The sequence below is a fragment of the Lissotriton vulgaris genome, chromosome 9 (assembly GCF_964263255.1).
Source record: "Lissotriton vulgaris chromosome 9, aLisVul1.2, whole genome shotgun sequence".
NCBI classification, from domain to species: Eukaryota; Metazoa; Chordata; class Amphibia; order Caudata; family Salamandridae; genus Lissotriton; species Lissotriton vulgaris.
Genome location: NC_141697.1, coordinates 988442442 through 988465646, shown reverse-complemented (window position 1 = coordinate 988465646; position 23205 = coordinate 988442442). Strand labels below are relative to the sequence as shown.

The window sequence follows — 23205 nt, the reverse complement described above, 5'->3', positions numbered from 1 at the left end:
TGCTCCTTTAGCTGTAAATCAGGACCTTTGTGGCATACAGTTAAGGTCAGAGCAGGGTCACACAATAGTTGCAAGCAGGCAACCGAATTCTGGAGGGCCCCCTCAGGAAGCAATACAAAGAATCGTTACAAATCATGAGGTTGACCTTTTGCACCTGCTCATTGCTTTTGCTTTTGCTGAAATCGTTTTGCGGTTTTTTTCGCGCTATTCGCGGGGCGCGGCGTCGTGCGAAACCGACCGCGGAAGCCGCCAATTCGTGCGAATGAGCATTTTATTTTTTTGCGGCTTGTTGTTTCGCGAGTTTTTTTGCAGTATTCGCGAGCCGCTTGCAGCGCAACACGCGAATTTACCCCAAGGTCGAGTACGGGCGCGGCCATTTTGTTTGCGTGACGTATTTCCGTTTCCGCCCGCTATGTATAATCTCGCGCAGTAAGCGCATTGCGAGTAGAGGTTCGCACGAGATCGCGCGGGAAATCTAGAGGTTCGCACGAGATCGCGAGGAAAATCTCGCGCGAACTGACTTTCGCGCTCGGAAACGGGCGCCGGCCATCTTGTTTTTCATTCATTTCCTGTGTCTGGGCATGGTGTTTAATCCTCTTGATATCTTTCCCATCCTTTGCTTGTTTTCAGTTTTTTTTTTACGATTTTGCTTCTTATCTATCCCTCTCTTTTCCTAGCTGTATATTTTTGTCTTTTCTGCTATTTTTCTTTACTTTTAAACTACTTTTGTAAACTCTTTTCTTTTCTTCTTCCCTATCCTATTCTTTCTTAATTTTCTACTTCTTCCTACCTTACCTGCCCAGACCATGGTCAAGCCAGGCGCCGTGAAGCTGCCCAGGCACTTGAGGGCCGCAGCGGCGGCGGGGAGTAGTGCTGGACCCAGTGGCAGGACAGCAGGCGTGAGATCGAGGGGGGAGCAGGTGACGCGCCGGGAGATATTCAGCCCGGAGGAAGTGGGCGCGCTGGTCTACTTCGTCCAGCGCCGCCTGCCCAGGACCATCGCGGGAGGCGGCAGGATCGCGGCCGGCGGCTATAACATGCGGGAGCGCCGGAAGCGGTGGGAGAAGGTGTGCTGGGCCATATCCCACCTCTACGGGGTCCAGCGCACCTACAGCCAGGTCACCCATCGCTGGACGGACCTCCTGGACCGCGAGCGCGACCTGCTGGACCAGCTCGGCTTGGAGATCCCCGGCCTTGGTGAGTAGTAGTAGCCATTGGCATTTAATCACTCACTACTATGATGTTTTCTCCTGCTCTGTGTTGTTGTATTGCAAATATTTGTTTTTTACATGGAGCAAGCCAATAATGCCGCTGATGACGATTACATTGTAGTTAAATTATATTTCAAAATCTTCTGTGCATTTCAGGTGCACTGCTCTCCTTCTCAGTGGGGTTGCTACTATGCTTATTTGTTTTCTATTTCGTGGTCTCATTGGCCTGAGTAACTATTATGTATGAGTGTACTTAACAGAACTGCGTAATGCTAGACACTAGGGGGCAGATTACATTTACAAGCCCCTTGCGCCACGTTTACGTTGCCTTGCGTGACGCAACAGCGGCGTAAACGTGCCGCATCCCTGCAAGTCATTTACAGCATGACGCATCTAGGGAGATGCGTCACGTTATAAAGCCATGGGCCTGCACCACAATGGGTGCGTTCCTAGTACGCAGGGTGGGCGGTCCAGCGGCTGTGCGCCTCGCAAAATTGCCTGCGTGAAATCTACAAGATTTAACGCAGGCACTTCTGCGACGCTGCTACGTCAATTCAATTCCTTATGTCTGCTCGAAGCAGGCGAAAGGACTGACACAGCATGTAAAGTATTGGGTGGCCCTGAGCATTACTGGAGTTGCATTGCGTTGGCGACGTGACTCCAGCGATGCGCCGCTCTTACGTGACGAGATGCGTCACGCAAGTGCCTACCCTTGCGCCAGGGCGCGCCGCATTGTAAATGAGGCACATCTGCCGTGTCGCAAGGGTAGTTTTGCGTGACGCATTTGATCTGGCGCATCTCTGGAGATGCGCCAGAACGCGTAAGTAAGTATGCCCCTAAGGGGCAGAATTGCAATTACCGTCGCATCCCTGCAAAGTAGCAGGGATGCGCCATTAATTGTGCGGCCCGCTACCACCACCAAACATGGTGCGCCGTATTTGCAATGCGGCGCCCCATGGGCCCAAAACGTCACCGAAGCTTTACTGCTGGAGTTGCGTCGCAACGATGGCGCAGCTCCATCAATGCTCTGGGGTACCCTATCTCCCCAATGCTGGGTCAAGCCGTACGTCTGCTTCAAGCAGGTGCAGGGTTTGTGTGACGCATCATTGTCCTAAAGGTGACTGATTGATATTTTGTAGATTTCCCTCAGCCACTATTAGGATGTGTTCCAGCGCAGGAATGCCCTCCCTTGCGCCGGAACGCCCCCTGATGGCGCAGGGCTTTATAACGGGATGCATCTCCCAAATGCGTCACGTTGTTATAATATTATACGCCGCACCATGGCGCCCTTTTTTGTTTAGCTGCTGCGTCACAAAAGTCACGCAAGAACGGCGCAAAAGAGCCGCAAGGGCTTAAATCTGCCCCTTCCTTTGTAACCCTGACAATAAGAAAAATAGTGGCGGTGGATTGATAGTTTGACTATTTAAATGACTGGTAATGTAGCAGGCAACTGTTAGTGTTGTCACTGATCTGACTGAAATCACAATGGAGTTTGTCTGTCACTTTGCGTCTTGCCTGCGGACTGCTGCCTGCCAGTCCTAGGTGAACGTTTCAGTACTTTGTTTAGTGAGTTACGTGACTTTCGAAGTCACAGGTCCGCATATAAATGAAAAGTAACCATAATCAATATAATTTCGCAGAAATATTTTGTTATTGTTCTTTTGAAATGTTTGATTTGGTTGACATTGACAAGCAACAATCATCCATGTTTTCTGTTCTTTCTTTCATGTTGTACGTCAGCTCCCCCCAGGGGCGAGAGGAGGACACAGGAGCAGCAGGCGGCGGATGCTGTTCATCAACAGGGCCAGGATCGGGCAGGCGAGGGCTCCTCTGCTGGCCCCAGTAAGTTTTCATTTTAGACTAGTACCTATTTTTCCTAGCGTTCCTCATTTGACTTTTTTCAAAATTGTCTTTGCTCTTCTTGTAGACTGTATCTAAATTCTTATCCTGCCTCTACTATGACTCCCTGTGGTATTACTAGATTATTCTTATTAGTCTGTCTGTGTAGCTAACTAAGATTGCACGGTTGGCGAAACTCCCATGATTCTAGTCAGCAATAGCTCTATCAACTTAGTGCAGTCCTCTGGGATTGTCCATAATGTCTTTTGAAGTGTTCTATCTGGACTCATGCTTGCAAAAATTGCAAAACCTTTCGCTCAGTCACTCTAGTCTGGACCAAAAAACACAGATTGTATTTAACTTTAAAAGCTTTATTAAAAGTAAACACATTTATTAAAATGAAGTCATAATAAAACTAAACGTTTAACTGATAATGGAAAAGTGGTTAGTGCTGACGATTAATTGAAGACATTTCTTGTGGTCGAGCCGAGCTCTCACCTGGTTTCAACTTGATCTTGTTGTTAGAAGTCCATCTTCTGTCTGTGTGGAGAAAAATGGTGCGTGTTAAAAAAACAGCCTTCATCAGTTGTGCCAAAAAGTGCAGCAAGACAACCTTCCCTGGAAAAAGGGACATTTTTTTTTAACTTTAACGACAGTCACAAATTACATTGTTTTCACATGTCTTCATTCCTAGACCAAATACTAGTGACTGCTTTATTCTAACATTCTTAAATGTACTTTGTAGGTGGAACATCTGGTGGCGGGGCCAGTGTGGAGGTGGTGGTGCTCGACACCGAGGCGGAGGGCGAATCGGGCGATGCTTCAGGGGAGGAGGCGGCGGCGGCAGCTGTGAGAGTTGAGACGGTGGTGGTGGCGGCCAGAGGTAAGCTCTTATATATTCCTTACTTATTGAGATTGAAGACTAGCTGGGAAGGCAAGAATATGAGATGCATGGCTGGGTGAATGATGAAGCAATGATGGGTGGAAGGACAACAGCCTGGGTGGGTGACACAGAAACTGTATGTGTCCATATACCTGGATCATGCTACTATCTGACTCTTAGATAGCATATGTGTATCTAGAGCAGGGGTACTCCTAGTACGGCCCGCGGGCCGGTGGTGGCCCGGCAAGCCTTCGTTGGCGGTGCGCTGACCTTGCAGACAATCACTGCTCCCCCGGCCCCCACAGAGCAGAGGCTTTTTTGTATTTCACCTGTTAGCGCCCCTGCATCTCCACTCTGACAATCACTGCTCCCCCGGCCCCCACAGAGCAGAGTGGAGATGCAAGGCCACAAAGAGGTGAAATAGAACTAAGCCTCTGCTCTGTGGGGCCGGGCAAGCAGTGATTGTCAGGGTGGAGAAGCAGGGGCGCTAAAACAAACAAAGCCTCAATAATATGTTAATGGTCTTTTAAAGACCTGTTAAGTACTTTGGTGTTGTTGTCTGTGTGTGCGCGTTGAGGAAGCGGTCTCAACCCGGGCTGAAGGCTGACACAGATAGACACACACACAGTGAGATGACAGAGGGAGAGGGAGGGCAGGAGGGAGAGAGAGATGGAGGGAGGGCAGGAGGGACAGCAGGAGGGAGAGAGATGTATGTAAATGCTGGGTCTGGTGGCTCAGTGGATGAGGGCATCTGCTGCAGGGACCTGTGTGCAACCTCATGGTCACAAGTTATCGTTTTGCTTTAGCCCCGCCCCCTCTGACTCCGCCCCCACCAGTGCGGCCCTCGGCCCCAAACTACACTGTAAATGTAGCCCCTGAGAGAAAGTTTGTGAGTACCCATGATCTAGAGAGAGTAGACGGTCAGTGGATGAACTAAGTGTAACTTTGAAGAGCATGTAACACTAACACTGCACCCGCACGTCCGTTCCAGTGTAGGAAAGGCAAGGAAAAGAACTTTTAATTTTGTCCAAATACTACCATAAATAGTAGCAGTAGTTTGTATTGCAAGCACTGCATAGATCCGGTTATTATGGTGGCCACTCCCTACCTCTCTTAATAAGTTTAGTAGTACTCAGTCATTCATGTGTGGATGTATCACTGCCTGTCACTCAATAAAAAGCAAAGCACCTAAAGTCATCCCATATATAAGCAAAAACATCCCATGTGAAGTGATAGATAATCAGATTATTTATCTTCTTCAATTTTCCATTTCTAGTACTCATTTCCACTGTAGGGTGAAAGTTAAATTAATTAAGCAGTAGCCCTTGAGTTGTAACAGAGTATTCTCAGTGCCACCCGTAATAGAAAAGTAAGAGATTCACCACCTGCATGTACTGGACGGGTACAGTAACGCAACGGCAACGCAAGTCTAGGTCACTCCTCATGGCGTGCGTCTCTTTTTCTCGGGTGCAAGTTTACCGCGCTGGCATTATGCCGGCTTGCAGAAAATAACGTACCAATTTTCCAAAACAAGAGACAAGAAGAAGAATAAGACTGGTGTACTTTCATAGTCGACTCCAATGGAAGTCCACAGTGCTCATAGAATTTGTTCCTTAAACTCCCACTAATGTTAGAGCAAGGATGAAGAAGTGTGAGGTTAGATAGATACTGGCCTCAATAGTTATGTAATGCGCTTGCAAGTTGCTAGTTGTACTGCAGCACACATTTCTGCTGAATGATTGAGTTAATCTTAAAGAGCATTGGTTACAGACTATGTCTTTCTTTCTTCATATAGGTTCTCCTTCCAAACGAACAAGGAGGAAGGAGCTGGCTAGAGCGGCCCGGCAACGGAGAATCGAGGCCACTGTTGCGGAATATCGGCGGCTGGTGGCCCTGGAGGACGTGGAAAGTGTGCGGTCGACAACAACGACAACGTCGTCCTCCGTGGCCTCACCGGCTGCCACCGTGACCCAGCACAGTGGTCCACCGAGACTGAGCCGGGCTGCCAAAGGCAAACGCCACCGCCGAGCAGCAAGGCCAACAGCTGCTTCTCACAGGCCTTGCACCTGCAAGGCAGTGAAGGCACGCCTGCGCCGCACCACCCTGATGGTGTCCCGCCTTCAGCAGGAGCTCGCCTTGCTCCGCGAGGAGCATGATGCCCTGGCCCAAAAAGTGAACAGCATCCACCCATAGTGTCCCTTGCCCCTTTTTTAGAGACTTTTGGGGGGTGGGAATTGGGAGTTGGGTTTTTGGGGACTTTTGAAGGACAATCGTTGGGGTTAGGGAGGGTCTTGCGGGAGATTATTTTGTTAGGGATATAAATATACTTTTTCAAACTTTATCTGAGCATACCTGTTTTTTACTGCTTGCCTGGTGGGTGGGGGTTTAACGTTGACTGTTTTCCTGAAAGTTTAGTTCCATTTTCTTCCTTTAAGTGTAAATGCCCAAATGTTTTCAACACTAAGTGCCTCTCACAGACTAAGTGAAGTGAATCCAAGAGTCCTAGGACTTTAGTAGTACTACCTTCAGGCTCTCGTCTCTCGTACTAATACTCCATTATACCCCCAAACCACCAAACGCTTATCTTACCTGTAATTTGTGTTTGAAAGTAGGGCTAGGCCCAGGGCTGGCTCCACGGGAAACACCGAATAACGTTGGCAATCTTGGTCGGATAAAATTTCCTCATAGCGGTGGTAGTAGTGGTGTGACACAGTGGCAGTTGCATGCCTATGAAAAAAAAGAAAATGAAATCTGGTTTGTCCTCCTGAGCAATTCAACGGTACAACTGAGAATATAGCAGGTGACAGAAGTACAGTAGAGCAGTGCCACATTGTAGCCTAACAAATGGTAAAGTATAACTACTAATTCGGTTGAAGTTCTTTCACATTAGCAATGGTTCTTTGTCAAGCAGAGTAAGAATATATCATCGACAACTGTGGAAAGAAAGAATGCGACAGTACAGGGCCTGTGTGGAATTATTGATAACTATATTCAACATAAGGTCTCTGTAGCCAGATACCCGAGAGCCTTGCTGGTCACTATAAATCCATTCACAACAACACTCAATGGGGTTGGTCTGGAAGGTGTCACGCCGTGATCCAGTCGATGCAAATATGGTTCCACCTCCAAATGTCACCAACACCCAGAAGTGTAAACACAGGGTGTTCGAGGCATTAGGCGAGGGAGAAAAATAACAAACTAAAATAAAAAATGTGGGATGGGTAAAGGTAGGGTCAGCAGGGAAAGGATACCTGTAAGAGAAGACAAGACAGGCATCAGTGAAGTGATGTCCTAACATACAAGGGTACTCTCATATAGTCTCACTAAATAGTCTGCAAGTCTCCCGCCTACTCATGGGAAATGTAGTTTCATAGTACGGTAGGCGCTTAGGGGCTGCGTAACCTGACAGAAGGTATAGTAGATAAAAAAGGAGAAATTGCTTTTTTTCTAGGTGTCCCCTCACTCACCAGGGTTGCCCCTTGGTGACATGCTTCATCATTGGGGCCATCCCAGTCCTCTACGGCCTGGGGCGTGCTGCGACTTGCGAATTACGTAGGAGCACTTACAAATGACTATGTGTGGTGCAGATAGTGGAGTGGACTAAGTGATGTGTTAAGGGATCAATGTAGAAGCCGAGAGAGAGCAAAGAAATGCAGTCACAGTCAGAGAAAAAGGCAAGGGATACTGTATCTATGTGGTTGTAGTGGTCCTGTTGGAAGTGGTAAGTAAGTTGCCCGCAGAAAAAAAATCCTCCTATTAGCGGCACTCCTCCATTGCAGCCGACGCTTCGTCCACCGATGTTGGTCACCAGAAGACACCCTGTCCACTGCCTGCCTGATGCTGAATTGTGGCTCGCTACTGTGAAGCCTGACTCCATCCTTTTTTCCCCATTGCAGAGACTGAAACCCGGCCTGTAATTATTCAACGAAAAACAGGAAGTGATATAATATTACAACACCACTGATAAATAAATATAAGGTATGTAGGCTGTGGAGTGCAAAAAGTCACAATTTGTTTTTCCTAGTAGACAGACAGTACAATGTTTTTGAAAGTGCGTACTCTGAGTCACCTTTTGAAGGATAAGTAAGTATGGGCAAATTAATGTAGCGGATCTTGCCCCTCAAGCTAGGTGTACTGTAAACTGTGTTTTAGAACAAAAATAGATCTTCCTAGCAGTGCTCCCACCCAAAAAACGAGGCCTAGCAGAAAACTGGAGACAAAACTTACTTTGAAAGTAAAAGTAGGCCGAAGTACCCTAATTACCCATTACCCCCCGTGGATTGTATTCAAACCACTTGCAAGCAACCAAGCAAAAGTAGCCATAGCCAGCATCGCTCCAAGACTCGAAATCCCCCCCACTCAAACACATGCAATAGAAATACTGCTAACCCTAACGAACCCTAAGTTAAGAATAGTGGCAAAGGCTTTCTTTAACTATGCCAAATCCCCCCTTTCCCACCATGGATTTTCTTCAAATGACTTGCAACCAAAATTACACATTCTCACGAGTGCTCTAAGACCCCAGAACTCAGTTTGAAAAATCTAGAACACCCCGATACACATGCAATCCTGCTGCTAGGGCTAACCCTAACGAACCCTAAGTTACAAAAAGTGCCAAAACTAAAGGCTTTTCCGCGCGGATTTTGTCCCAACCACTTCTACCCGGTATTAGACCTTCCCAGGAATGCCCCAAGACCCGGCAACCCACCCGCCAAGAAGCATAACACCCCCAAACAGGCCAAAAGCAAAATCTCATACTTGCAATATTTCTGGGCCTTCGGTCCAAACGCGCTGCGTAGCTAGGCCATAAGTCGGGGTTGGCACGACGGATTTCCTGAAAAGCAAATGCAATCAAGATTAGAGTGTCCCAGCAGTGCTCCCAGACCACGAAACTCACCCGCAAACAGACGGAACCCCCCCTAAGAGCACCTCAAAGGCAAGCAAGTCATCAAAAACACAAAAAAAATTCCGCCTGGGATTTGGTCCAAAACACTTTTATCCGGTATTAGAGCTTCCCAGCAATGGCCCCAGAGCCGTCAACCCAGGAGAAAACGAGTAGAAGACCCCCAAACAGCCAAAGAGCAAAAGTACAAAAATGGGGACTTAGTCACTTTTTCACAAATTTCCCAAATCACTCCGCGCGCGCTCTGCAGCTAGGCCCTAAGTCCCCTCAGCCACCATGGATTTGCTTCAAACCTCTTGCAAAGTAAAGTATATATAGCCAGCAGTGCTCCCACACCACGAAACTCACCCGCAAACACCAGGAAGCCCCCCAAACAGGCCCCCGAAAACGCTACATAGAGCAAAATGTCTGAAATAGCCCAAAAAAAATCGGCCTGGATTTTGTCCCAACCACTTCTACCCGGTATTAGACCTTCCCAGGAATGCCCCAAGACCCGGCAACCCACCCGCCAAGAAGCATAACACCCCCAAACAGGCCAAAAGCAAAATCTCATACTTGCAATATTTCTGGGCCTTCGGTCCAAACGCGCTGCGTAGCTAGGCCATAAGTCGGGGTTGGCACGACGGATTTCCTGAAAAGCAAATGCAATCAAGATTAGAGTGTCCCAGCAGTGCTCCCAGACCACGAAACTCACCCGCAAACACCAGGAAGCCCCCCAAACAGGCCCCCGAAAACGCTACATAGAGCAAAATGTCTGAAATAGCCCAAAAAAAATCGGCCTGGATTTTGTCCCAACCACTTCTACCCGGTATTAGACCTTCCCAGGAATGCCCCAAGACCCGGCAACCCACCCGCCAAGAAGCATAACACCCCCAAACAGGCCAAAAGCAAAATCTCATACTTGCAATATTTCTGGGCCTTCGGTCCAAACGCGCTGCGTAGCTAGGCCATAAGTCGGGGTTGGCACGACGGATTTCCTGAAAAGCAAATGCAATCAAGATTAGAGTGTCCCAGCAGTGCTCCCAGACCACGAAACTCACCCGCAAACACCAGGAAGCCCCCCAAACAGGCCCCCGAAAACGCTACATAGAGCAAAATGTCTGAAATAGCCCAAAAAAAATCGGCCTGGATTTTGTCCCAACCACTTCTACCCGGTATTAGACCTTCCCAGGAATGCCCCAAGACCCGGCAACCCACCCGCCAAGAAGCATAACACCCCCAAACAGGCCAAAAGCAAAATCTCATACTTGCAATATTTCTGGGCCTTCGGTCCAAACGCGCTGCGTAGCTAGGCCATAAGTCGGGGTTGGCACGACGGATTTCCTGAAAAGCAAATGCAATCAAGATTAGAGTGTCCCAGCAGTGCTCCCAGACCACGAAACTCACCCGCAAACACCAGGAAGCCCCCCAAACAGGCCCCCGAAAACGCTACATAGAGCAAAATGTCTGAAATAGCCCAAAAAAAATCGGCCTGGATTTTGTCCCAACCACTTCTACCCGGTATTAGACCTTCCCAGGAATGCCCCAAGACCCGGCAACCCACCCGCCAAGAAGCATAACACCCCCAAACAGGCCAAAAGCAAAATCTCATACTTGCAATATTTCTGGGCCTTCGGTCCAAACGCGCTGCGTAGCTAGGCCATAAGTCGGGGTTGGCACGACGGATTTCCTGAAAAGCAAATGCAATCAAGATTAGAGTGTCCCAGCAGTGCTCCCAGACCACGAAACTCACCCGCAAACACCAGGAAGCCCCCCAAACAGGCCCCCGAAAACGCTACATAGAGCAAAATGTCTGAAATAGCCCAAAAAAAATCGGCCTGGATTTTGTCCCAACCACTTCTACCCGGTATTAGACCTTCCCAGGAATGCCCCAAGACCCGGCAACCCACCCGCCAAGAAGCATAACACCCCCAAACAGGCCAAAAGCAAAATCTCATACTTGCAATATTTCTGGGCCTTCGGTCCAAACGCGCTGCGTAGCTAGGCCATAAGTCGGGGTTGGCACGACGGATTTCCTGAAAAGCAAATGCAATCAAGATTAGAGTGTCCCAGCAGTGCTCCCAGACCACGAAACTCACCCGCAAACACCAGGAAGCCCCCCAAACAGGCCCCCGAAAACGCTACATAGAGCAAAATGTCTGAAATAGCCCAAAAAAAATCGGCCTGGATTTTGTCCCAACCACTTCTACCCGGTATTAGACCTTCCCAGGAATGCCCCAAGACCCGGCAACCCACCCGCCAAGAAGCATAACACCCCCAAACAGGCCAAAAGCAAAATCTCATACTTGCAATATTTCTGGGCCTTCGGTCCAAACGCGCTGCGTAGCTAGGCCATAAGTCGGGGTTGGCACGACGGATTTCCTGAAAAGCAAATGCAATCAAGATTAGAGTGTCCCAGCAGTGCTCCCAGACCACGAAACTCACCCGCAAACACCAGGAAGCCCCCCAAACAGGCCCCCGAAAACGCTACATAGAGCAAAATGTCTGAAATAGCCCAAAAAAAATCGGCCTGGATTTTGTCCCAACCACTTCTACCCGGTATTAGACCTTCCCAGGAATGCCCCAAGACCCGGCAACCCACCCGCCAAGAAGCATAACACCCCCAAACAGGCCAAAAGCAAAATCTCATACTTGCAATATTTCTGGGCCTTCGGTCCAAACGCGCTGCGTAGCTAGGCCATAAGTCGGGGTTGGCACGACGGATTTCCTGAAAAGCAAATGCAATCAAGATTAGAGTGTCCCAGCAATGCTCTCAGACCATGAAACTCACCCACAAACAGACGGAACCCCCCCTAAGAGCACCTCAAAGGCAAGCAAGTCATCAAAAACACAAAAAAATTTCCGCCTCGGATTTGGCACAAACCACTTTTAGTGCTTCCCAGCAATGGCCCCAGACCCGTCAACTCACCTGCAAAGAGGTAGAACAACACCCCCACAAGTGCTGAGTCTTTCTTCATTGGGCGTAAACCAGCCCTCTGCTTTGATGGAAATAGGAGTCTGGAGGAGGAGGATAGAGGAGCATGTTCTTCTGAACTTGTGAACCTGAGGAATGCAGACTGCGGCACCTTCAAATAAATTAGCAAACAAGTGAAGACAGTTCTGCTGATGGGCTTGTCTTTGTGATAATCTGATTAAAGTTTGAATTATATTAACTGTGCACAACAAAGAAAGACAGACACACAGGAATAAAAGTGAATAAGGATGAAAAAGAAAGTTATTGATTCGTTGTCTCATTTTCAGGGCTCGAAGTCGGAATCACGGTCCAGGAATAAGAATAAGGCTTCGTCATCATACTCTGCGAATTCAGCCCGGGTGAGGTCAGTGCCACCTGACAGAGTAGAAATTCCCTCATCTATGGTGCTGGCCACCTCCTCTTCATCCGGCACGCTCTCTCGTACTCTTATATCTGGTGGTATGAGGTGCTGATTCATCTTGATCATTGTTAACCTCTCCACATTTTTGGGCGAGAGGCGGCTCCGTTTGGGAGTTACAATCCCACCAGCCGCACTGAAAACCCGTTCAGAAGACACACTTGCGAGTGGGCAAGACAAGTAGTTTAAAGCCAGGTTGGTGAGCTGTGGCCACAATTCTTTTTTCCCATGCCAATACGCCAATGGGTCAGAATTAACATAGACCTCTGTGGAGTCATTCAGATAGTCCTTCACCATCGACTCAAGGTCCTCCTCCAAGGTTCCTCCACTTTGCGTAGCTCTTGCTGTGCCTCTGGCCTTTTGAGAACCAAACCCACGCAGAGCTAGCCAATCCTCTTCAGCCTCCAATGTTTCTGCTGTCTTTCGTGCAGATGATGCGGTTGCCGGTGTCTTTAACGGCTGAGAGGTCACTTGTGCCACAGCCACAGGTGCAGAAGTGGATTGTTTTGACTGGGGATGGCCTGCTGATGTACTGCCATTTCCTTCAATTTCCAGCCGTTCTGTTTCAAACTTCTTGGCTGACAAGGCTAGCCAACGTTTGTACTTTGTAACATCTTCATCAGCAAAAGCAAAGAATGCTCTGCCTGCCAGCGCCTTTTTGTAGCGTGGATCCAGAATAGTAGCACAAATGTAATGCTGTTCTGAGTGGATCTTTTGAAGACGTTCATCACCTTGTAGGAGCTCTAATAATTTCTCAGCCAGAAGCAAAGAGTCTTTCTTTTTGTCATCTTTTCGAAACACAGAACACACCTCCTTCAGTTGGTCCTCCAGCATGTACAACAATGGGATAGCTTTTCCCAAATTAGAGTCCTCCTTGCTGACTGCACGTGTGAAGACCTCAAAAGGACGAAGCATGCGTGTTAGGCTTTCAACTATGTTCCATTGCGGCCCACCCATCCTCAGCTCCTCTATACCCTCTTTCAAGAAATATTAATCGAGTTGCGTATACTGCTCATACAGACGCTCAAGCATGTAGAAGGTTGAGTTCCAACGTGTTACCACCTCCTGGATGAGTGCTTTCACTGGCATTTGACTTTGATATAGCATGCTCCTCAGCTGCTTGCGGGCCTTAAAAGAATGCCTGAAATGCTTGCAAATTTTTCGGCAGTTGTCCAATACAATGTACGCTGCACTGTGTTTATTACCCAAGAATTTTTGGACAACCAGGTTTATACAGTGCGCCAAACACGGCACTCTGAAATAGTAACCGTCCCTCATGGCCTTAACTATATTGGAGCCATTGTCTGTGGAAACATAACCAACCTTGCGTTTTAGTGGGGACAGACAGTTAAGGACCTTTGTGTTAAAGACATCCAAAATGTTTTCTGCTGTGTGACGTTTCTCCAAACCAAACATGGCTAGTGTTGCATGTTTCCGAGCACCTTTAAAAACAATGTTAGTGTCAACACCTGAGTTTAGCTTTGCTTTAGCCCCTGAAAAAGAGACCCAGTGTGCAGTGATGCACATGTAATCAGCGCCTGCGCCACTGGTCCACATGTCTGTTGTCAGATGTATAGTGTGAACAGCACTCTTCTCCAAAGCTGCCCCAATCAACTTCAGAACATCTTCATGTAGTGCTGGAACCGCAACTCGGGCAAAATAGAACCGGCTAGGAACCTTCCATTTAGGGCAGAGCACTGTCACTAATTCTAGAAAACCAACCCCTTCTACAAAAGAAAAAGGGAGAAGGTCCAGAGCTAGCATTTTAGCCAGCTTAGTGTTATACAGACGGGTCATTGGGTGGTTGCGTTCATATTGCGCTTCTGTAAACAACATCTTTTTAATGTTGCCCTGGACCAATGATTTACGGGATGATGATGATCTCTTCGACCCAGTTACGCTCGCTGATGAACTTTTCCGCATTGATGTCTCACTCTCTCCCACACTCTTAGTGTGGCTCCCATGGGGTGTGCTGCTGACATGGGAACTGGGTGTAAGTGAAGTGTTTGAATCGTCTTCTTCTACCTCCTCGTCATCAGCAGATGACAAATCAACGTTTTCATTACGTGCAATTCCGGCTTTCTTGACCGCCTCTAGGTGCGGAAACCATTCAACAGGGTGCCTTCTCTCAAGATGACCTCTCTGGCCTCCGGTACCATAGTTAGAACCAAGCTTACCACGACTATATCGAAGCTTACAAAGGCTACAAATGGCTACGTTTTCCTTTTTTGGGCAAACACTAAAGAAGTCCCAAACTGGAGACTTGAAATGTCTTCGGGGGCCGCCGCCGGAGGAGGCGTCGATACTGGTGGTGGTGGTCCTGCTGCTAATGACAGATGAAGTGGAGGATGTGGATTGCCGAACTTCAGTACGTTTTGCACTTTCACCACCACGAATTGAGGTCGAGGACGAGGTGGGTACCTTCTTGCGAGGAAGAAATATGGAAGCGGTAGGTTTTGGTGTACTACTTAACTCCAAATCTAATGATTCCATTTCCATTGCCTCCTCGCCGACATCATCATCACGCTCAGCAGCTTCTCGGGATAGGGTCAAAATGTCTCTTTGCTGCATGCCCGGTGGGGCTGCAGTGACCTTTGTGATGACTGCCTCGTCGTCATCGTGAGAGGCTTCATCACCAGCAGTATCTGTCACTTCTTGTTGAGCCTCATCACACTCCATAGGTTTGAGTTTTTGGACGACCTTCCTTTTACGCTTAGGTACCGGTGGCAGATCATGGTGTGCCTCTGCCTCACTGTCAGACCGCAGTTGTCGTGGTTCCCAAGACAGATCACTTGCATCAGAACGAGGTGGGCTTGAAGAAGATGTAGACACCCCCCTTGATCTTTTCCTTGCTAGGGATGTGGAAGACAATGAATGATCATCAGGAGGAGTGGCTTCCAATGATACCTCAGCTTCATTGTCGATTTCCAAATGTGCCCTTACTTCGGGAGGAACAACTATTGTGGGCACTTGTGAACGTCCATGCACCTTTGCTTGCGCATCTCCTTTTGCTGCCTCTCCTTCCACATGTACTTGGGCGTGTACTTGCACATGGTGTTGTTGTTGCGGCTGTGGTTGTTCAACACTTGTCAGATGAGTTACAACAACCTGTGTTGATTCAGGGACATTGCTGCTACTTTCTTGCGATGAGCCAACATCACTGGTCGATGGTGATTGGAGAAGTACACTGACTGCCTCTGAAGCACTCAAGGGCTTTGACTTAAGTTGGCGTGGTGGTGGAGGCACTGAACCCAATGGAGCAGGGGTGCTGCTCTCAGGTTGGTCCCCAGCAGATCCTGCTGCTGCAGGCGTACTTTTTTTTTTGCTCCCAAAAAAAGTGGTGGGTGGCACACCAGCCTCCTTGGTAACTTGCTTCTTCTGCTCCTTACTAGCAACTTTCTTGCTAGAGGAGCTACGGAGACCTTTCTTTGGGGCCATCTTCTTCAGAGCAGGTCAGACAGCAGGCCGCAGTTGCACGAATTGTAGAGTTGTCTGAGGCCAGACGTGACGTCGCGTGACGTTATGCTGCACACACACACCGCTGCAGGACTTCTTCCTGGCACTGGTGGTTCTCTTGAGTCTTGTGCACCTAAAAAAAATGGAAGACAGAGGAACATCAGTTCAGTTATAGAGCACAAAAAAATCGAAAAACACTGCAAAATCAGCACAATCCCAATACATCCATGCCCTCCATAATGTTTAAATTCAAGACAACCCACAGAAAGACTAGGCCCATGCAAGACTCACTACCCCTGGGCATAAATAAAGGTTGAAAAGTAGGCAAAATGGTTGGAGGCCTAACAACAAAGCCTGCATTCAAAATGGCCACTTGCCTGCCAAGCACATGGCCAGTGCCTGTAGCTGCACTCAAAATGGCCACCAGCCACATGGCATGTCCCTCCCCATGAACACCCCCAAAAATCGAAAAACACTGCAAAATCAGCACAATCCCATTCCATCCATGATGTTTAAATTCAAGACAGCCCACAGAAAGACTAGGCCCCATGCACCACTCACTACCCCTGGTCAAGGCCCCAACAACAGGTCAAAAATCGAAAAACACAAAATTTTACAAAAAAAAAAAATCGAAAAACACAGAAAAATCAGCACAATCCCAATTCATCTATGGCCTCCATGATGTTTAAATTCAAGACAACCCACAGAAATACTAGGCCCATGCAAGACTCACTACCCCTGGCATAAATAAAGGTTGAAAAGTAGGCAAAATGGTTGGAGGCCTAACAACAAAGCCTGCATTCAAAATGGCCACTTGCCTGCCAGCACATGGCAAGTGCCTGTAGCTGCACTCAAAATGGCCACCAGCCACATGGCATGTCCCTCCCCATGAACACCCCCAAAAATCGAAAAACACTGCAAAATCAGCACAATCCCATTCCATCCATGGCCTCCATGATGTTTAAATTCAAGACAACCCACAGAAATACTAGGCCCATGCAAGACTCACTACCCCTGGCATAAATAAAGGTTGAAAAGTAGGCAAAATGGTTGGAGGCCTAACAACAAAGCCTGCATTCAAAATGGCCACTTGCCTGCCAGCACATGGCCAGTGCCTGTAGCTGCACTCAAAATGGCCACCAGCCACATGGCATGTCCCTCCCCATGAACACCCCCAAAAATCGAAAAACACTGCAAAATCAGCACAATCCCATTCCATCCATGATGTTTAAATTCAAGACAGCCCACAGAAAGACTAGGCCCCATGCACCACTCACTACCCCTGGTCAAGGCCCCAACAACAGGTCAAAAATCGAAAAACACAAAATTTTACAAAAAAAAAAAATCGAAAAACACAGAAAAATCAGCACAATCCCAATTCATCTATGGCCTCCATGATGTTTAAATTCAAGACAACCCACAGAAAGAATCAGTCCACCCACCACTGAGTACCCCTGGGAAAAGGCCCCAAAACAGCAAAAAAATCGAAAATCCCAAAATTTTAGTTGCAGCAACTGTAATGCCCCAAACAAACTTACTTGTAAAATTTCTAATCCAACAGTGACCCAAAGAAAGTCAAAAAGGCCTCAAATCCAAAGATCCAGCAGCATCCACAAAAGGTAATCCTTCCAGGTCCACATCCGAATGAAAAGTGACCAGGAGATGGACAAAGCACTGGGAGGAGCCTGCTGAACAGGAACAGGAAGTTGAAGACTATGGGGCACTTCCTTCCTCCCACCCCCCTGCCCCCCTCCCCAAAATGGACTCCTCGCTAAAAAAGTGCAGGCAAATGTCAAACTAAGGAGTTATTCACATAAAAATCATCATTTCTAGAAGGTTTATGCTGCTTGCTGGTGGATTTCTTGTGCAGAATTGCAAATTTATATTTTCGCGCGCCGCATCTCAAATCTCGCAATTTGCGAAGTACCGCGAGACGTGATCTCGCCGTACTCGCGTTGACAAACTCTCGCTGGCAAGCCGCGATGACGTAATCGCGCTCGCCAATTCCCGCGGGATCACACAGCAAGATCCAAAATGGCGCAGCACTCGCAAACTATCGAAAAAAACAACTCGGCAAACGATGATAAACGCCGCGCGCCGCAAAAATTGTATCACCAACGCCGCGCGCCGCCAAAAAAATCCGCTGCGTGCGAATTTGCGGATTTTGCGGGAAATCCGCAAATCTCGCGGATTGCGGATTTCCCGAAAATCCGCAAAATCCGCGAGCGGAACGGATTTTCCGCCCACGCTTAATCCTAACACTTGACAACTCCCCAACTGACGTGATGGACGCTTTCCATAACTGCCTGAGAGACATTTCAGCTTGGCTGTGTTCAAATTCAATGTAAAACAAAATAGCTCCTCTTCTGAGCTACTGGGAATCCAACGTTCTCCTTACCAGCCAATTTCTGACTCTTGTTAGGTGGCCAACTAGACAGTGATCGTTCCCTTGGCGCATATGTTAAGAAGATATCCTCCATTTGATTTGCCTTGTTACGCATCTTTGGAAAATACTGCCTTACTGTCCTTCAATTGCAAGGGCACTTGTGGTTTAAAGCACCATCCTGAGCATACTTGACTATTGCAATGCACAATTCCTGGGCTTAACAATTTACTCACTCAAGTGGGTACAGTGTATTTGATAGGTGACAGCTAAACTGGCCTTGAATTTTGCCTAGAGCTTCATCTTCATCTTGGGCTCTAACAGAGCTTTACTGGCTTTGTGTAACTGAGAGAATCATCTGTAACTCTCTATTCATTACCTTTAAAGCAGTTTACAAGATGGGGCTCTTTTCCTGCAAAGAAAGTTTAAGTTTTATTCGACTCAAGAGTTATGCAATCTTCCAAGGTCAACATCCTTTGTATTTCCACATTTAACAAAGTGTGGACAGGTGGTCAGGCTTTTTCAGTTAGAGCAGCAGAACTGTGGAACAGCCTGCCGCCCTCTGTAAGAGCATGTCAGAATCTGATATTCAGGAAAGCACTGAAGACCTTGTTTTTTCCAGTTTAATTGATTTATGGTCAGTTTTCCCACAACTGTGGTCTTTTTTCTTTTCAAATAGCACAATGGGCGCCCAAGCTGAAGAATCACCAACATGAGTAGGAAAAAAGCAGTGACCTTGGTGGGGTGGTGGGGGCGGGCATGCACTGTTGTGGGAGGGATAAGGTGGTGTGGGGAATGGCACTTCGAAGATTAAGAGATTAAGTGGCGCCCCAAGCTGAAAGATGAAAGGTCCAGGAAGGTTTCATGGCAGGAAGTAAACAAAACAAAATACTTCTCGTGAGCAGAGGCAGGCCAACAAATAAAAGAATGCTCTTGAAGTTTCTGAAATAACGGCAAGCACAAAATCACAGGTAACAGGGGCAGTCCTCATGGGAGGACACAAAATTCCAAAAGAAGGCACTACTAAGCCTATTCACTAATCAAAAGCCGGCATTTACAAATGACAGTAAGAGGAGCCAAATGAAAGGTGGGCGGTGCTTAAAGCCCATATTATACGAACAGCATGCCTCGCAAAGCACTGCATGCGCTGCCCAGGCTCGACCTATAAACAGGGGAATTTGAAACTCACTGATAAAAGCATTCCGTTCTTACATTGAAAAATTAGGGTATAAAGATAGCAATGGCACTTGGGTAACTAAAAAAATATCTACAAATTGAGGATCAAACCATGTGTGCTGGTGCCCTTGCTATTTAATTTGTATACATCTGATATGGGAATGTCTCTTTATGGATCAAGACATTTATTTACTACCTGAGCAGGGGGGTCTACACATACTCCACCTCAGTACAGCAATGACATTATTATAATGGACACCACCACAATTGGCCTAGACGCCATAAATGTTTACAATAAGGCGACTTGACAGTAAAGGAAGCTAAAAAGAAAATAAAATCAACTCTTATGGAAGTACAAACATGTAATGCACCTGATGGTTTGAGGCATAAAAACTGGAATATCTGGATACCTATAATTATCTAGGCGCTTAGCAAGAAAGATGACCGGTTCCAGAAAGTCAACTGCATGCACTAATGCGGTAAGCCTCCTACGTACAATATACGTTGCTAATACCTGAATCTACATAGCTCAACGATGTTCAATATTGCAGTTATTATAGTTGAATCGGTAACTGCACTTTAATATGATGTGTTGACCTTCACAAATGGGCAGAGTGATGGTTTGGAGATGCTATTTGTTACCTGTCTTAACTTTATTTTTAGATTACCTAAGTCCTATTCAATAGGCTAAGTAAGAGCAGAGTTGGGCTCACATGTATGGGATGTATGTTAGATGCCACCTTTATTTGGTATTGCTTTGTTCTTTGAAGCGCCATTTAAGCGCATCTCAGACAGAGAGTGTGGCCTAACGGCTAGAGCAGTCGACATCCAAGCTTGAAAGCTAGGGAACCAGGTTCGAGTCTCTGCAGGGACGCTCAACATCCTTGGATTCTGGGCAAATCACTTAGTCTCTCTGGGCCTAACAAAATAAATGCATCCATCTATATCAAAACTGCTGCTCATGTAAAGTGCTGTGATACCTTCGATTCGAGTTTGCGCTATACAAAAAAATGTTCACAGAATTATTCGCACCGGGGGTCCGAACTTATACAACCATTATGGAGCAATTGGAAGTTACTTCCTCAGGAAGCGTTATTACCATTTATACTTTTCTGAATACCAATATAAAGGATAACATAAGCCACATCTCTTTTCACAGAGGCCTAGTGAAGTAGTGCTTACAAATTAGATTGTTTTAGAGACCTACATCATCCTCTGTCTGCAGTTTTGTTGAACTGATCCAACTAACGCTCTCGAGAGAGACAAAAGTTCACAAGGGCTTTGAGTTCAATTGTTGTCATTGGTGAAATAAGAAATGCCTGGTAGAATGAGACAATCACATTTGTGGCTTCTGTATATTTGCAAGGGAGGAAAACAGGGGCAAAGCTTGGTCAGTAAGGATGGGGGGGGGGGGGGGGGGGTTGAACTTCAGATTTCCAAACAATCATGCTGGCGGATCTTGTGAAAATACATAATACGGCTTAAAACACTCTATTTTTCAAACTACACAACATTTCGTAAGAACTTCAAAACAAAGACAAGAGAGCGAGTGTGTGTGTGTCTCTGTCTCTGTGTATGTGAAAATCCCTGGTGAAGTCCGACAGACACCTTATTATACCTAACTGAAAGTACTTGTACCAAACTATTTACTACAGAATCCACCCTCCTCCCCCCCCCCCCCCCCCCCCCCCCACCAAAGCTACTCCCTCCTAGGGTAAAATTGTGACACGTGAAACTATTGCAGACACGTTTGTTTTTACAAATGAAGAGGTTGAACTGTAAGAGTGAACTACAAATTTGTGTAGCAGGATCCAACTGGAAGGTATTGGTAGAGTCATTATTTGTAGATGTAATATTAACTCATTTAAAAGACAATATGACCATCACAGAGAACAATGTAACTTCAGTATCCTAATCTATAGTGGGTTATGCTTCCTGCCTGCTGTCTTCCATTAGAGAGCTGTTTGTATCCATTGTACAATATGGAAAAAAATCAATATGCACATAAGTACTTACCTGTTCGTATCAATGAGTATTATATATTTATAAATCCTGTTGCTCTCCCTACATTGGTGGTGAATGTTGTATTGGAATGGCATTTAATTCATGAAGAACTACTGAGAAAAAAAGAATTTCAAAGACCAGGCGCTAGGCGCCTACTAATACTCCTACCCAGTAGAAAAATTAGACCTCAGTTAAGAAACTATAAGTGTAAAGTCTGTTAGAAGTATATTTAATATTAACAATGTAGGCTTGGGGCCTGACTACTAATTGTTGTACAATATGTAGTTTAGAGCGGCCCCCAGTTGCTACAAGACAAATGGTAATAGTTTTCTGCTACAATGCTTTAAGTTTTTGCCCATTTTTCCGTTTTGAATATCTCGATGTATTAGCATAAAAAGACTGTTGTATTAATGAGGATACGGTGGAATTGATAACTGAGAATGTATTCATTGGTTTTAAAATGCACTTTTTTCTTTTTCTGCGCTTTCCCTCAGGTTGTGTTTATATATTGTTATGATTTTGATCAATATACAGTAAATCATTACTTTAACTTTCAAGAGTTGCAGTCCCACTCCTCCAAAAAATCCTATACATCGTACCATATGGATAAGATTGTTCTCAGAACTCCTCCCTCTGTTTGCTTTAGGGACACCAGTATTTTCATTTGAATCAGAAAACCTTAATTCCCCTCTTTTTAAACAAATCCTACTCGTTCATCTCTTTAAACAGATTGTTTATCAATTATGGAGGCCCTAATCCAGGAAAATTGATTCCCATAGGTCCTGTTAATCCATTGGTTGTCTCCTATATGATGTAATACTGAATGATTCGAGGGACCCTCCGCCAGACCTGCATGCTCAAATGCTCATGTCATGCAGGCCAAGCCAGCAGTTCTCTGGCATATACTCATGCAAGTAGCTTGCAAAATGAGAGGTGCAAGGCTTTTCCTGCTCGCTTCTTGAAATGCCTCCATAGTTGAAGACTTTGGCGGGTGGATCGCTCGAGGTTTGTTGTGGACACATTTCGCCAAATAAAATTTGTCTGGCAAAAATGTCCAAGAATGCAGGAAACACCTGCAAAAAATGTGCGCAAACTGAAAAACTCTCAATTTTGCAACAATTTACTCTTCCTTGGATACATCTCAAAACAGAGGGTAATCCCCCATCCTGGGATTTTCAAACCCATAGCATTTGCAAGATCAGCCCCTGCACCAAAGCTCAGATAGACGGGTATTGTGAAAGGATGTCTTGGGCTGAAATCTTGAAATGTATTCTACCTGTTTCCACATTTTATGCTGTTTATGCTTATTCATGTCGAGAAAGGCTTGCTGCCATCCAGCCATAAGTAACTGCTACTTACCTTATTGTCTCTAGCACCACTCCCTAAGCCCTGTTCTACGAATAGTGCATTTGGTCTTTAAGGACAGAGAGAAAAGGAACAGATCTGGGAGAGGGCCTGGTATGGTTGCTATTTTCAAATGCATTGTTCTGTTAAAATACCCCAGTATCTGACCCTGCAAAGGAAGGCCTCCCCATATAGCAGATAATTAATCTATTACTAAAAGCACAAGAGTAATTTGTGTGGGTATCTTCCACTTCTGATCAGGTCATGGATGTTGAATTATTATTATGACAGTTACTTCCAATTTTCAAAACATGAGTAAGGCTGAAAACACTGCTATATCAGAGCTAAAGTCCTGCGAAACGATCATCATAAAATCAGCTGACAAAGGAGGAGGTGTGGTGGTGATGGATAAAATGATGTACCGAGACGAATGCCTCAGACTTCTGAATGATACTAGGAACTAAAAACCTGTACAATCAGACCCCACAGACGACCTCAAGATAGAAATTCAACAGCTGGTGGAAACAGCTGAGTCAGCTGGAAAAATCTCAAAACAAGAAGCAGTCTACCTGTGTATATCGGAAGGTAGAACCCCATACTGCTATATTCTACCAAAAATGCATAAAGGGTAGATG

The 23205-nt window shown here is 46.4% G+C and overlaps 1 protein-coding gene across 2 annotated transcripts in view; it reads left to right on the top strand.

Moving 5' to 3' along the window:
- LOC147692685 (uncharacterized) overlaps nt 1–23205 on the top strand; it is a 430724-nt gene that overhangs the window by 222751 nt on the left and 184768 nt on the right. The gene's annotated exons all lie outside the window — the stretch shown is intronic.